Raw genomic sequence first — 13,094 nt, 5'->3', positions numbered from 1 at the left:
GTACATCCAGAATGGTGCCCAAGTAGGGCCAAGGGGACACAAGTAAGCTGAGTAAGCAGATAGCCCAGTCTCCCATGTCTTCTACCCCACCCCCCAGCTCACAGTTATGGCCATAAGGGGGGTTCTGCATGACCAGCTAACGGAGGAAGGAAAGGTCTGAACTTGGTTTCTAGATAGATCAGATCAGTACACCGGTACATGTCAAGAATGGGCAACAGCTGCCGCATTACGGACACACACAAGGGTGACCTTGGAAGACAGTGGGAGGGAGGATATTTCAATGGGTAGAGCTTCAAGCAGTGCACCTGCTCCTCCACCTTGAGTTGAAACCGAAGTGGCTTGTGGTGAGAATATACAGATTCCTCGGCAGTGCCAGTATCCTGGCTGTCTGGTCGGGGGCCTAGAAAGAAAAGGGAGATTGGGAACAAGGAGGTCTGTGGTAGAGACACGTGTATGGACATGGGAGGGGGCATGGAGTGTGCAGATTTTTGTATTATAGGTGAACACCCATCAGAAAGCATCCACTGCAGAAGAGGCACCAAACAACCAAGAAGTCAAAAGAACATGGAATGTTAGCCAGCCTTCATAATCAGCCACCTTGGAGTCAATATAGTGGGTACCTGAAAGAAGTAACTGTGGTAAAAGAAATGGACTCCACGTGGGCCCCCAGCATGACCCTCCCCCTGTGACAGGGCCTGTCTATATAACAGCTGCCCCCTTCTGACTATCCAGCATGTGAGGAAAAAAGTTGACTACATCAGGCAGGCCCCTTCTATCCTAGAAGGGCCGGCAGTTTGTTCTCACAGAGATGAATACTGATTCCAGGCATGAGTATGTATGTCTTTCCTGCAGAACCTCTGCCAGTACCACTCAGGGCTTACACTTTGCTTCATCCACAGGCATGGAATCTCACATAGTAGCATGGTATCCAAACAGGGGACCCAATTTATAGTGAAGGAAGTGTGAGACCCAGTGGTTGTATCCTGTAACATATTATCCAAAGACAGGTGGCCTCATGGAATGCTGGACTGGCCTTCTAATAGGTCAGCTGAAGCACAAGCTTGGGGAAAACACCATCCTTCGGGACAGGTGCATTAAATCATACTTCCTTGCATACTCAGTTTGCAACAAACTTGCATTGTCCTAATACGGTGTTTTGTCTTACACAGATACTTCTCCTAGGAATACCCTTGTGTGTTTAATCTCGTCTTGGCACCTGCTTCCTAGAGCATGTTGACTAACACAGGAAGCTGTTTTCTCGTCACCGTTTACCCTGTCCACTGGATGGGACTGGTCTCATTCTTCTCACTGGGACTTCCTCATTTAGGGCCTTATTTCCACCTGATGCTGACAGGACTCTTCTAACAACACTTGGGGCTACTTTTCTCTTGCGCTTCCCTGGAATGCTGAGTCCACCTACCCCTGGTTACAGTTTTTCATATTACCTAGGGCCTGCTTCTGAAAGCCTGACGATTACTCCTGTGACGTATATGGTGCTCTATTGGGAACCATCAACCAGTGTTTGGGTCATGCGTTAGGAAGTTCACGTTGTATCAATTTCCATGTTGTGTCTCCAAGAGGGTGTTCTAGACCTGCTTAACTTGAATCTCCATTACTGGTCTATAAGACAAGGTTTGTACAAACAGATTTACACTATTTTGAATGCTCTAAGTGTAAAAACAAGCTTTTCCCGACATCTTTCCAACACTTTGAGGATTTTACAGCAAGATAAAGACTGACATGAAATGGCTGAGAGCTTAAACTGAAGTCTTATCCACATTTCCAGAATTAGTGATAATCCATTAAGCACGCAGTATATGATGATGACATTGATTTAATTTTTTTTCCAGTATTAATTGTAGCTATAAGAAAACATGTGGTCCCCAACTACAGGTCTTCCCATATCCATTGTGTACATACAGCTCCATTCTAGAATAAATTTGACATTTAATGAAGTTTGGAACATGAGTGGTATTCACATGTAATGCGTCAACAGGGCTTTGTCCATCAGGGTGAATTTTTTTATGTAGAATAAGATACACACTCTAATTGAAGGTTTTCTACATTCATTACATTTGTGTGGTCTTTATCCAGTGTGAACTCTCATGAGTAAGTAGTGAACTCTGACTGAAAGCTTTTCTACATTCACTACATTTGTGCTATTTTGTTCCAGGATAAATGAACCCTCTTGTGTAGTGTAAGCTGGGAGCTCTGGTTGAAGGTTTCCCCACACACTAAATGCATAAGGTCTCTCCCTGTCTGAATTCTTTGTTGCTGAATATGCTGTGAGCTTTGAGTGAAGGCTTTCCCACGCATACTGCATTTATTGGGCTTTTCTTCAGTGTTAAGTAACTGATGTTGAATAGGGCATGAGCCCCAACTGAAGGGATTTCTCACATTCATTACTTCACAGGGCTTCACTCCAGGGTGAAGTTTATAATGTAGAATAAAATGTGAATTTTGAATGAAGGTTTCCCCACACTCTTTACATGTGTAAGGCCTCTCTCCTGCATGAATTCTCTGACGTCTACTAAGGAGTGATCTCTGATTGAAAACATTTCCATATTCATTACATCTATGGGGTTTCTCTCCAGTATGAATTTTTTTTTAAAGGTGTATTTTGGGGGCACTGGGTGGCTCAGTTGGTTAAGTGTCCAGCTGTAGCTCAGGTCATGATTTCCCAGTCCAAGAGTTCAAGCCCTGTGTCGGGTCCTGTGCTAACAGCTCAGAGCCTGGAGCCTGCTTTGGATTCTGTGTCTCCCTCTCTCTCTGCCCCTCCCCTGCTCACATCGGTCTCTCTCTCTCAAAAATAAATACACATTAAAAAAACTAACATTAAAAAATTTTTTTAGGGGCGCCTGGGTGGCTCAGTCGGTCGAGTGTCTGACTTCGGCTCAGGTCATGATCTCACGGTTCGGGAGTTTGAGCCCCACGTCACGCTCTGTGCTGACGGCTCAGAGCCTGGAGTCTGCTTCCGATTCTGTGTCTCCCTCTCTTTCTGTCCCTCCCATGCTCATGCTCTGTCTGTCTGTCTGTCTCTCTCTCTCAAAAATAAATAAACATTAAAAAAATTTTTTTTAATTTTATTTAAAAATTTTTAATATTAAAAAAAATAATGTCTATTTTTAAAAAAGAGAGAGAGGCAGATAGAAGGAGACAGAAGACCCGAAGCAGGATCTGCGCTGACAGCACACAGCCCAATGTGGGGCTTGAACTCAGCAACTGTGAGATCATGGCCTGAGTTCAATCATTGAACCACCCAGTTGCCCCCAATATGAATTATTTGATATAAAATAAGTTGTGATTTCTGACTGAAGGCTTTTCCATATTCATTACAGCCACAAGGTTTTTCTACTGAATGAATTCTCTGATGCTGAAAATGACTAAAGTATTTCCTACATTCTCCACACTTAAATGGCTTCTCTCCAGGGTGAGATCTCTGGCATTATGTTGTGAGTTAAGACTGAAAGCTTTTCCATATCCATTACACCCTTAAAGTTTCCTTTCACTATGAATTAGATGATGTTGAATAAAGCATGAGCTACAAAGGTCTCAAATATATATTGCATTTATATGGCTTTTCTCCAGTATGAATGTTTTTACGTCCTGCAAGATTTGAACTTCAACTAAAATCCTTCCCACATTCAGGGCACCTGTGGGACTTTCTTCTAGTATGAATTTGTTGATGTAGAATAAAATCTGAACTGTATTTAAAGCTTTAGCCACACTCATCGCGGGCTTCTTTTTACTTCGTATCTTTGCTTGTGCTACTTCTGCCCCCTTCTGCCATCGTCCTACCTGTACTTCAAGGCCTGGTTCCAGTTCTTCCTCTTCAAGCCTTCCTGACTATAGCCATACCTCCACCGCGCTGTGGTGGAGGTACCTGTGGTACACCCAACAGGACAAATGGAGGGGAGTGAGCAAGGCCTCCAAGGAAGTGCCTCTTTGTGACAACACCTCCTGCTTCTCCCTTTCCCTATGAGGAACCTGGAATTGAGGGCAAGACCCAGAGATACCCCCTCCCTTTTTGACAAGTGGAAGACAACAACTTACTCCTTCCACCCAGGGCTGGGCATGTGGAGCCCTGAAGCATGTGTGGGCCTGCTTGCTCTTATCCACACTTCTGGGCTTGTCAAGATGAGGCCTCTGAAGACAGGTGCACTTGGTCAGTCTGTGCCTCTGCCTGGTGGTGAAGGAGGGCTGGCCAGATGCATTTCACATTTAGGTTTCCCCGCAAAGGCTTTCCTCCTTTCTCCTAGGATTGGGCCTAAAGGGGGAAATCTAATCTGAAACTATTTTTTCTCTCATTAAACTTTGTTTGAATGGGTCTCAAAATTTTGTGACAGAGTTTTGGTCAAGTTTTTTTTCCATTAAAAAGTACTGAAAACACCAAATGGTCCACAAAACATTCTCCTTTCCTTCTGAAGATTATGGTGCATTGTTATTACGAACCAGTCTATTACTATTAAATTTAAATGGCCAATTGAGGCAGTTCTGAGACCATTCTTCCACCACTGGTTAAGAGTGGGGTTGCAGTGGGGAACCCGGGTGGCTCAGTTGGTTAAGTGTCCGATTCTTGATATCAGCTCAGGTTGTGATCTCATGGTTGTGGGATCAAGCCCTGCATCAGTCTCTGCACCGACAGCACGGAGTCTGCTTGGGATTCTCTCTCTCCTGCTCTCTGCTCCTCCCCTGCTTGCTCGTGCATGTGCACGCCCCCTCTCTCTCTCTCTTTCAAAATGAATAAAAACTTTATTTAAAAAAATTTTTTTAACGTTTATTTATTTTTGAGACAGAGAGAGACAGAGCATGAACAGGGGAGGGTCAAAGAGAGGGAGACGCAGAATCTGAAACAGGCTCCAGGCTCTGAGCTGTCAGCACAGAGCCTGACGCGGGGCTTGAACTCACGAACCGTGAGATCGTGACCCGAGCCAAAGTTGGACGCTTAACCGACTGAGCCACCCAGGCGCCCCTCAAAATAAATAAAAACGTTAAAAAGGTGGGTGGGGTAGCAGATATCGGGGACAATATTTATCTAGTCTATTACGCTTTCTGAGAAGACTGGGTGACCTGGCCAGCGCCAGCAGCCTTGTCCACTGCTTTGATGACACCCAAAGCAGCTGTCTGCTTCACGTCAAGAATGGCAAAACAACTTGGAGGAAGATGGTCACAGAAGTTCTCAATACACACGGGCCTGCCGGAGCTATATCAATGGCAGCATCACCAGATCTCAAGAATTTGGGGTCATCTTCCAGCTTTCTCCCCAGAATGGTGATCAATCTTCTTCAGCTCAGCAGACCTGCAAGCAATGAGCTATGTGACAACCCCACACAAGCGCATAGCCAGCACTGATTTGGTCTAGATACTTCAAAATTAGGGGCGCCTGGGTGGCGCAGTCGGTTAAGCGTCCGACTTCAGCCAGGTCACGATCTCGCGGTCCGTGAGTTCGAGCCCCGCGTCGGGCTCTGGGCTGATGGCTCGGAGCCTGGAGCCTGTTTCCGATTCTGTGTCTCCCTCTCTCTCTGCCCCTCCCCCGTTCATGCTCTGTCTCTCTCTGTCCCAAAAATAAATAAAAAAACGTTGAAAAAAAAATTAAAAAAAAAAAATTATCGCCTGAGCCGTGAAGCTGGGGGATTCCATTGATGGAGCAGTTTTGTTGTCACCATCCGCATTGCCGTGATGAACACCTTTGACAGACATATTTTTGACACAAAAGCCCACGCTGTCCCCAGAAAGAGCTTCACGCAAAGGCTCATGGTGCAACTCCACAGACTTGAGTCCGCAGACTTGACTTCATTTGTAATATTGATTTGGTGATGAGGAAGACGCTGCCCCCTGGAACTGACATTCTAATGAGGAGACTGACAATAAACGAATAAATATATGACAGCAGACCAGGTAGTGACAGAGATTGCCTTTGAAAACTGGAATGTTCTCCCAAACCAAAATGCAAATGCCGCAAAGGCAAGGACAAGGACTTTGCTTTGCTTGCTCTTACCCTCAGCATCTAGAAGAATGCACACAGGTGGCACACAAAAAGCACTTGTTGCATGAATGAATGAAAGGATGGAAGGAATGTTCCAAATGTAAACACAATGAAAAGTTCTGTTTATACAGCTGACCCTGAACAACACAGGGGTTGGGGCACCAGCTCCCCATGCAGTCGAAAATCTGAATATAACTTTTGACACCCTAAAAACATACCTACTAAGAGTCTGCTGTTAACCGTAAGCCTTACCTATAGCATAAACAGTCAACGAACACATATTTTGTATGTTATATTATTATAAACTGTACTCTTACAATGAAATAAGCTAGAGAAAATAAAATGTCATTAAGAAAATCATAAGGTTACACTATTGGGACTACATCAGAATAAAAAGCTTTTGCACAGTGAAGGCAACCATCAGCAAAACAAAAAGGCAACCTACTGAATGGAAGAAGATATTTGCAAATGATATATCTGGTAAAGGGATTACTATTCGAACTATATCTTAAAAACTTACAGAGTTCCACACCAAAAAGCCCAGATGATCCCATTAAAAAAATGGGCAGAGGCCTGAACAATTTTTCATGGAAGACTGTATGACATGAAAAGATGCTTGACATCATTAATCATCAGGGAAATGCAAATCGAAATGGCAATGAGATACCACCCTACACCTGTCAGAATGGTTAAAATGTAAAACACAAGTGGGGCACCTGGGTGACTCAGTTGGTTAAGCCTCTGACTCTTGGTTTCAGCTCAGGTCATGATCTCGCTGCTGTGAGATCGAGAACCGCATCAGTTTCTGCACTGACAGCGTGGAGCCTGCTTGGGATTCTGTCTCTGTCTCTGTCTTTGTCTCTGTCTTTCTCCCTCTGCCCCTCCCCCCAGTCACTATCTCTCTCAAAAAAATGAATAAACTTAAAGCAAAAGAAAAACACAAGAAATAACAAGTGTTGGGGAGGATGCAGAAAAAAAGGAACCCTCATGTGCTGTTGGTGAGAATGTAGATTGGTGCAGCCACTGTGGAAAGCAGTATGGAAGCTCCTCAAAAAATTAAAAATAGAATTGCCATATGATCCAGTCATTTCGCTACTGAGTATTTACCTAAAGAAAATAAAAACACTAGTTTGAAAAGATATATTCACCCCATGCTTATCGCAGAATTATTTACAGTGCGAAGATATGGAAGGAACTCAAGTGCCCACCAATAGATGAGTGGATAAAGAAGATGTGGTGTATTTACACAGTGGAATATCAGCCATAGCAGAGGATGAGATCTTGCCATTTGCAATAACATGGATGGACCTAGAGGGTATAATGCTAAGTGAAACATCAATTATAGAAAGACAAAGACCCTATATTTTCACTTCTATGTGGAATTTAAGAAACAAAAAAAAAAAGAGCAAACAAAGGAAAATAAGACAAAAAACAGACTCAAATACAGAGAACAAACTGGTGGTTGGCAGAGGGGAGTTGTGGCGAGGACGGGTGAAGTAGACAAAGGGCATCGAGAGTACACTTATCACCATGAGTACTGGGTAATGTATGGAATTGTCAGATCATTATGTTGTACACCCAAAAATAATATAATACTGTGTGTTAATCTTAAAAAGAAAAAAGCAAAAAAAGAGAAAATAATAAGGAAGAGAGAATAAATTTACAGTACTGTATTGATATTCTGTTTACATTGTCCACTAACAAGATGAATCGTCTGTCAGTACCTATGTCAATACTGTCTTATATGATATAAAACACTGTAAATATTATAGGTGTTACTAACACTAGACATCAAAAAAGAAAAGATAATGTGAAAAAGAAATTCATATTTATTGACAGGTATAACAATCCATGCATTGATACGGGCAGTAATGGGATTGCTTTATGGTAGCTTAGTGTAATTAATATTATTGCTACACAGTAGCCTACCCTATGTACTAATAAATGAATTGCTATAAAATTTGTATGGCATAGAGTATTACAGTCATGTTCATAATATAGCATTAGAAACTGCTACTTAAAAAAAAGCACGCTTACCTGTGATAGGCTGATACACATTTTCTCCAATTAGGAGAGAGAGAGACATATTGTACAGTAATGTAATTCTTTGAAAGCAATGTTATAAAATAGTAAGAAAACTAACGCATGAGTTTTGTATTGAACATCACTCACGTTATGACTTTGTTATGCCCAGTTATGCCTAGTTGATGGTGATGACACAAAATATCTCATGAAGTTCTTGCCATACGGTTACTAGATTTCCACACAAGGACACACACACAAGAGGCAAGTTTGTTAATCGGACTGCTTGATGGTTATTTACTATTCATTGAGTGGAGGCGGACCCTCAAACAGTTCTCCATCTTCCTTGACTTCACACTGAGCGGTCCGAGAAGGAGGGGAAGTGGAGGGGAGGGAGGCACACTCAGTGTAACCCTGCAGAAACACATCATCATTTCTATCTTGACTTTTTGGCTTTTTCATTTCTCTAGAAATGTTTCAGGGGTGCCTGGGTGGCTTAATTGGTTAAGCATCCGTCTTTGGCTCAGGTCACGATTGTACGATTGGGAAGTTTGAGCCCCGAGTCAGGCTCTGCGCTGACAATGTGGAGCCCGCTTGGGATTCTCTCTCTGTCCCTCCCTGTCTCTCTGCCCCTATCCCCACTTTGCGCCCCCCCATCTCAAAGTTAATAAAATTTAAATTATTAAAATGTATTGTATAGGTGCTCATCCTTCCTCCACTGTTTAAATTCGGTGCCCATATCACAGAAGGGTCAGTGCTGTAAAAGAAGTCAAAAGCAGTCTTGAGCAATCACTATCTCTCTGCCAGATCGCCTAATGTCCACTTGCTCTCTGTGCTGCTTCTTGTACATCTTCTTCCTCATCGTCTGGCACTGGGTTGGAAACACTCACCTTCATCAAGTTGTCCTCTGTTAGTCCCTTTGGTCTGGTGTCTGTTAGCTCTTGAATCTCTGCAAGACCCACATTTTGAAGCCCTTCACCCCTCACCTTTTTTGCTATATCCACAATCTCGTAATTTCCTTGATTGGCTCTGTTGTAAATCCTGTGAAGTCACGCATAGCCCCTGGACACAGTTTTCTCCACAAAAATTCGTTGTTTCAGGTTTGATGGCTTTCACAACCCTTTCTATAACAATAATGGCAGCTTCAATGGTGTAGTCCTTCCAGGTTTTCATGTTGTGAGTTCATACTGGGGTTCTCTTCCACAGCATTGACATACCTTTCCATAGAGTGCCATGAATAATGAGCCTTAAAGGTCCTCATGGCCCCCTGACCTAGACAGAGTTAGAGACACTGTTTGAGGGCGAGTAGACCACTCCAGTGCCTTCAGGACTGAACTCGTGGAGATCTGGGTGGACAGGTGCATGGTCCAATATGAAAAGAACTTTAAAAGGCAACGTACTTCCCTTACTGGCAAGGTACTCCCTGACTTCATGGACAAAACACTGATGGAGCCAATCCAGGGAACGTGTTCTCATCCAAGCCTTCTTGTACAACCAAAAGACTGGCAGCTGGTGATTATTGTTTCCCCTCAAAGCTCAGGAGTCAGCAGCTTTATAGATAAGGACAGCCCCAATCATAAATGAGACTGAATTTGCACAAAACGGTAGAGTTAGCCTCTCCCTTTCTGCCTTAAGGCCTTGCGCTCACTTCTCTTCCTTACTAATAAATGTTCTTTGTGGCATTTTTACCCCATGATAAGGTACTTTCATCTGCATGAAAAACCTGTTCAGGCAGATGTCTTTTCTCAATGATTTTTTTATTTTTTTAAAAATTTTTTTTTCAACGTTTTTTATTTATTTTTGGGACAGAGAGAGACAGAGCATGAATGGGGGAGGGGCAGAGAGAGAGGGAGACACAGAATCGGAAACAGGCTCCAGGCTCCGAGCCATCAGCCCAGAGCCTGACGCGGGGCTCGAACTCACGGACCGCGAGATCGTGACCTGGCTGAAGTCGGACGCTCAGCCGACTGCGCCACCCAGGCGCCCCGATGATTTTTTTATTTTTAATGTGTATTCATTTTTGAGAGCAAGAGGACAGAGTGCATGAGGGGCAGAGAGGGAGACACAGAATCTGAAGCAGGCTGCAGGTTCTGAGCTGTCAGCACAGAGCCCGATGCAGGGCTCAAACTCACAGACTGTGAGATCATGACCTGAGCCAAAGTGGGACGCTCAACCAACTGAGCCACCCAGGCGCTCCGTCCTTTCTCAATGATTTTCTTAATGGCATCTAGGCACTCACCTGCTGCCTGTTGGCAGCTGAAGCTGCGTCTCTTGACATTTTTGAAGCCAAACCTCTTTCAACAATTGTCAAATCATCCTTTGCTGGCATTGAATTCTCCAGCTTTAGATCTTTCAACTTCCTTTTATATTAAGTTGTCCCAGAACGACGTGGCTTTTTTCTCAAATCATATCGGGGTCTACGGGTATGCCTTATAGCAATTCTGCACCCACACAAAAGCTGCATTTTCAGTATGAGATAAAAAGGTATTTTACAATAATTGTGAGGGTTTCAGTCCTCCTGGCAGAGTTGCAGCAACAGCTCCATGAATTTTCTTCACTCTATTTTTAGTTTTTTTAAGTTTATTTATTTTAAGAGAAAGAGAGGGAAGGAGGGAGGGCCAGAGAGAGACAGAAGGAGAATCCCAGGTAGGCTCCCCAGAGCCCGACACAGAGCCCGACATGGGGCTTGAACCCACAAACCATGAGATCGTGACCTGAGCTGAAATCAAGAGTCCGACACTTTACCCACCAAGCCACCCAGGCACCCCTCCCTCTCTCCTTTTTCTTTCTTTTTTTTTAACGTAAACTCCATGTCCAATGTGGGGCTTGAACTCACAACCCTGAGACCAAGAGTCGCCTGCTCTACTGACTGAGCCAGCCAGGTGTCCCTTTTCCTCTTTTTATAATGGTTCTTAGGCTGGATTCATTTATCTTGAGATCGCAGGCAACTGCAGCTGCAGAACTCAATCTGCAGCACATATGAAGCAATCCAACTTTTTCTTTTAACATCATTTTTCCTGCTTCCTGGGAGCATATCTGGCATCATTAGTGGCAGTTCGTATGGGTCCCATAGTGTTATTCAAGGTTTATACTATTGCACTAACTACAATGAAAAATACATGAGAACCATGAGAGATGACTTGTATTGTGATACACAATTTACTGCAGAGGCAAAATGCTGATACGGGGTAATTAACGTCACAAGGCATTTTCAGTGGACCCTTAAAACACTGGAGCTCACAATAGCAACAGGAGGTGGCTGATATTTATCACAGTAGTACATTATGTGCTGTGAAAAAAACAAAATTTAACCAAGTAAATTTGAAGATCTAATTGTCTTTATTAAGTGATTCATGAATCAACCATGTGTCAAGTAGAGCAGAGCTCCAAAAGGCCACAGAAATGGAACGGTTTTTATTTATTTTTTTTTTTTTAATTTTTTTTTTCAACGTTTTTTATTTTATTTTTGGGACAGAGAGAGACAGAGCATGAACTGGGGAGGGGCAGAGAGAGAGGGAGACACAGAATCGGAAACAGGCTCCAGGCTCCGAGCCATCAGCCCAGAGCCTGATGCGGGGCTCGAACTCACGGACCGCGAGATCGTGACCTGGCTGAAGTCGGACGCTTAACCGACTGCGCCACCCAGGCGCCCCTGGAACGGTTTTTAAAAGCAGAACAGGGAAGTCATAACCAGAAAAAAAAAAAAAAAAAAAGGATTATTTTAGGTGAGGTCACCTTCATTTGGGGACAAAAAGTCCTTAGAAGGTGGATTATCTCATCTTCCTTTGGGAGATGGAGAGGCCCATGTGTCAGATTACCTTCCTGGTGCTGACCAGAAAATTTCTAAGACTACATTTCTGGGGCAGGGCGAAAAAGCAATTAGGTTAGGTATTAAGCCCTGGTTTGGTGACTTGGTCTATGGGATGTCATTTTGGGTCTGTAGCTTTTTTTTTTAAGTTAATTAATTTAGGGGCGCCTGGGTGGCTCAGTTGGTTGAGCGTCCGACTTCAGCTCAGGTCGTGATCTCACAGTCTGTGAGTTTGAGCCCCGCGTCGGGCTCTGTGCTGACAGCTCAGAGCCTGGATCCTGCTTCGGATTCTGTGTCTCCCTCTCTCTCTGCCCCTCTCCCGCTCATGCTCTGTCTCTCTCTCTCTCTGTCAAAAATAAACATTAAAAAAATTTTTTTTAATTAATTTATTTTGAGAGAGAGAGAGAGAGAACGCGAGTGCACAAGAGGGGGACAGGCAGAGAGAAGGAGACAGGATTCCAGGCAGGCTCCACACCATCAGTGCAGAGCCCGAACTCACGAACCTGGGAGATCATGACCTGACCGAGATCAAGAGTCGGACACTTAACCAACTGTGCCACACAGGAGACCCTGTAGCTTTCTTTTGAAAAAGACTGCAGCTAATTTTATGCAGTTATGATTTAATACTGCATCTTTAGATTGCTTATATTTCTCTTGACTACGAATGGCGCTATATGTGGTCTGTGAGTATTTGTGTGCATAAGTTTTGATAAATTTTAACTTTTTATAATCTCGTGTATATTTTACAGTAGTAGATGATTCAGTAGACTCGTATCTGCATATTTTATACATTCCTGACACACCTAACCTTAAAATTATTTTTTCATATTTCTAGGCTATGAAGTTTGCAAGTTTTTAAAATTTGTATTATTATTTTTTAATGTTTATTTATTTTTGAGAGAGAGAGAGAGTGCAAGCGGGGGAGAGGCAGAGAGAGAGGGAGACACAGAATCTGAAGCAGGCGCCAGGCTCTGAGCTGTCAGCACAGAGCCCACATGGGGGAGGGGGGAGGGGAGGAAGCCCACAAACCATGAGCTCATGACCTGAACTGAAGTCGGACACTTAACCAAGCCACCCAAGGGCCACTGCAAGTTTTTCTAAATTATCACAAATCTCCAAAACATTTTCTAATATATTTATTGAAGAGAATCCACATATAAGTGGATCCACACAGTTCAGAGCTATGTTGTTTAGGGACCAACTGGATACATTGTGAAACGGAATCAAGTAAACTTCGTTTAAGATGGAGTTGGGAGGCCAGCAGAGGGAGCTCACCAC

This window comes from Panthera onca, chromosome F2 (genome assembly GCF_046562875.1).
Source record: "Panthera onca isolate mPanOnc1 chromosome F2, mPanOnc1 haplotype 2, whole genome shotgun sequence".
Lineage (NCBI taxonomy): Eukaryota > Metazoa > Chordata > Mammalia > Carnivora > Felidae > Panthera > Panthera onca.
This window is presented reverse-complemented; position numbering follows the sequence as displayed.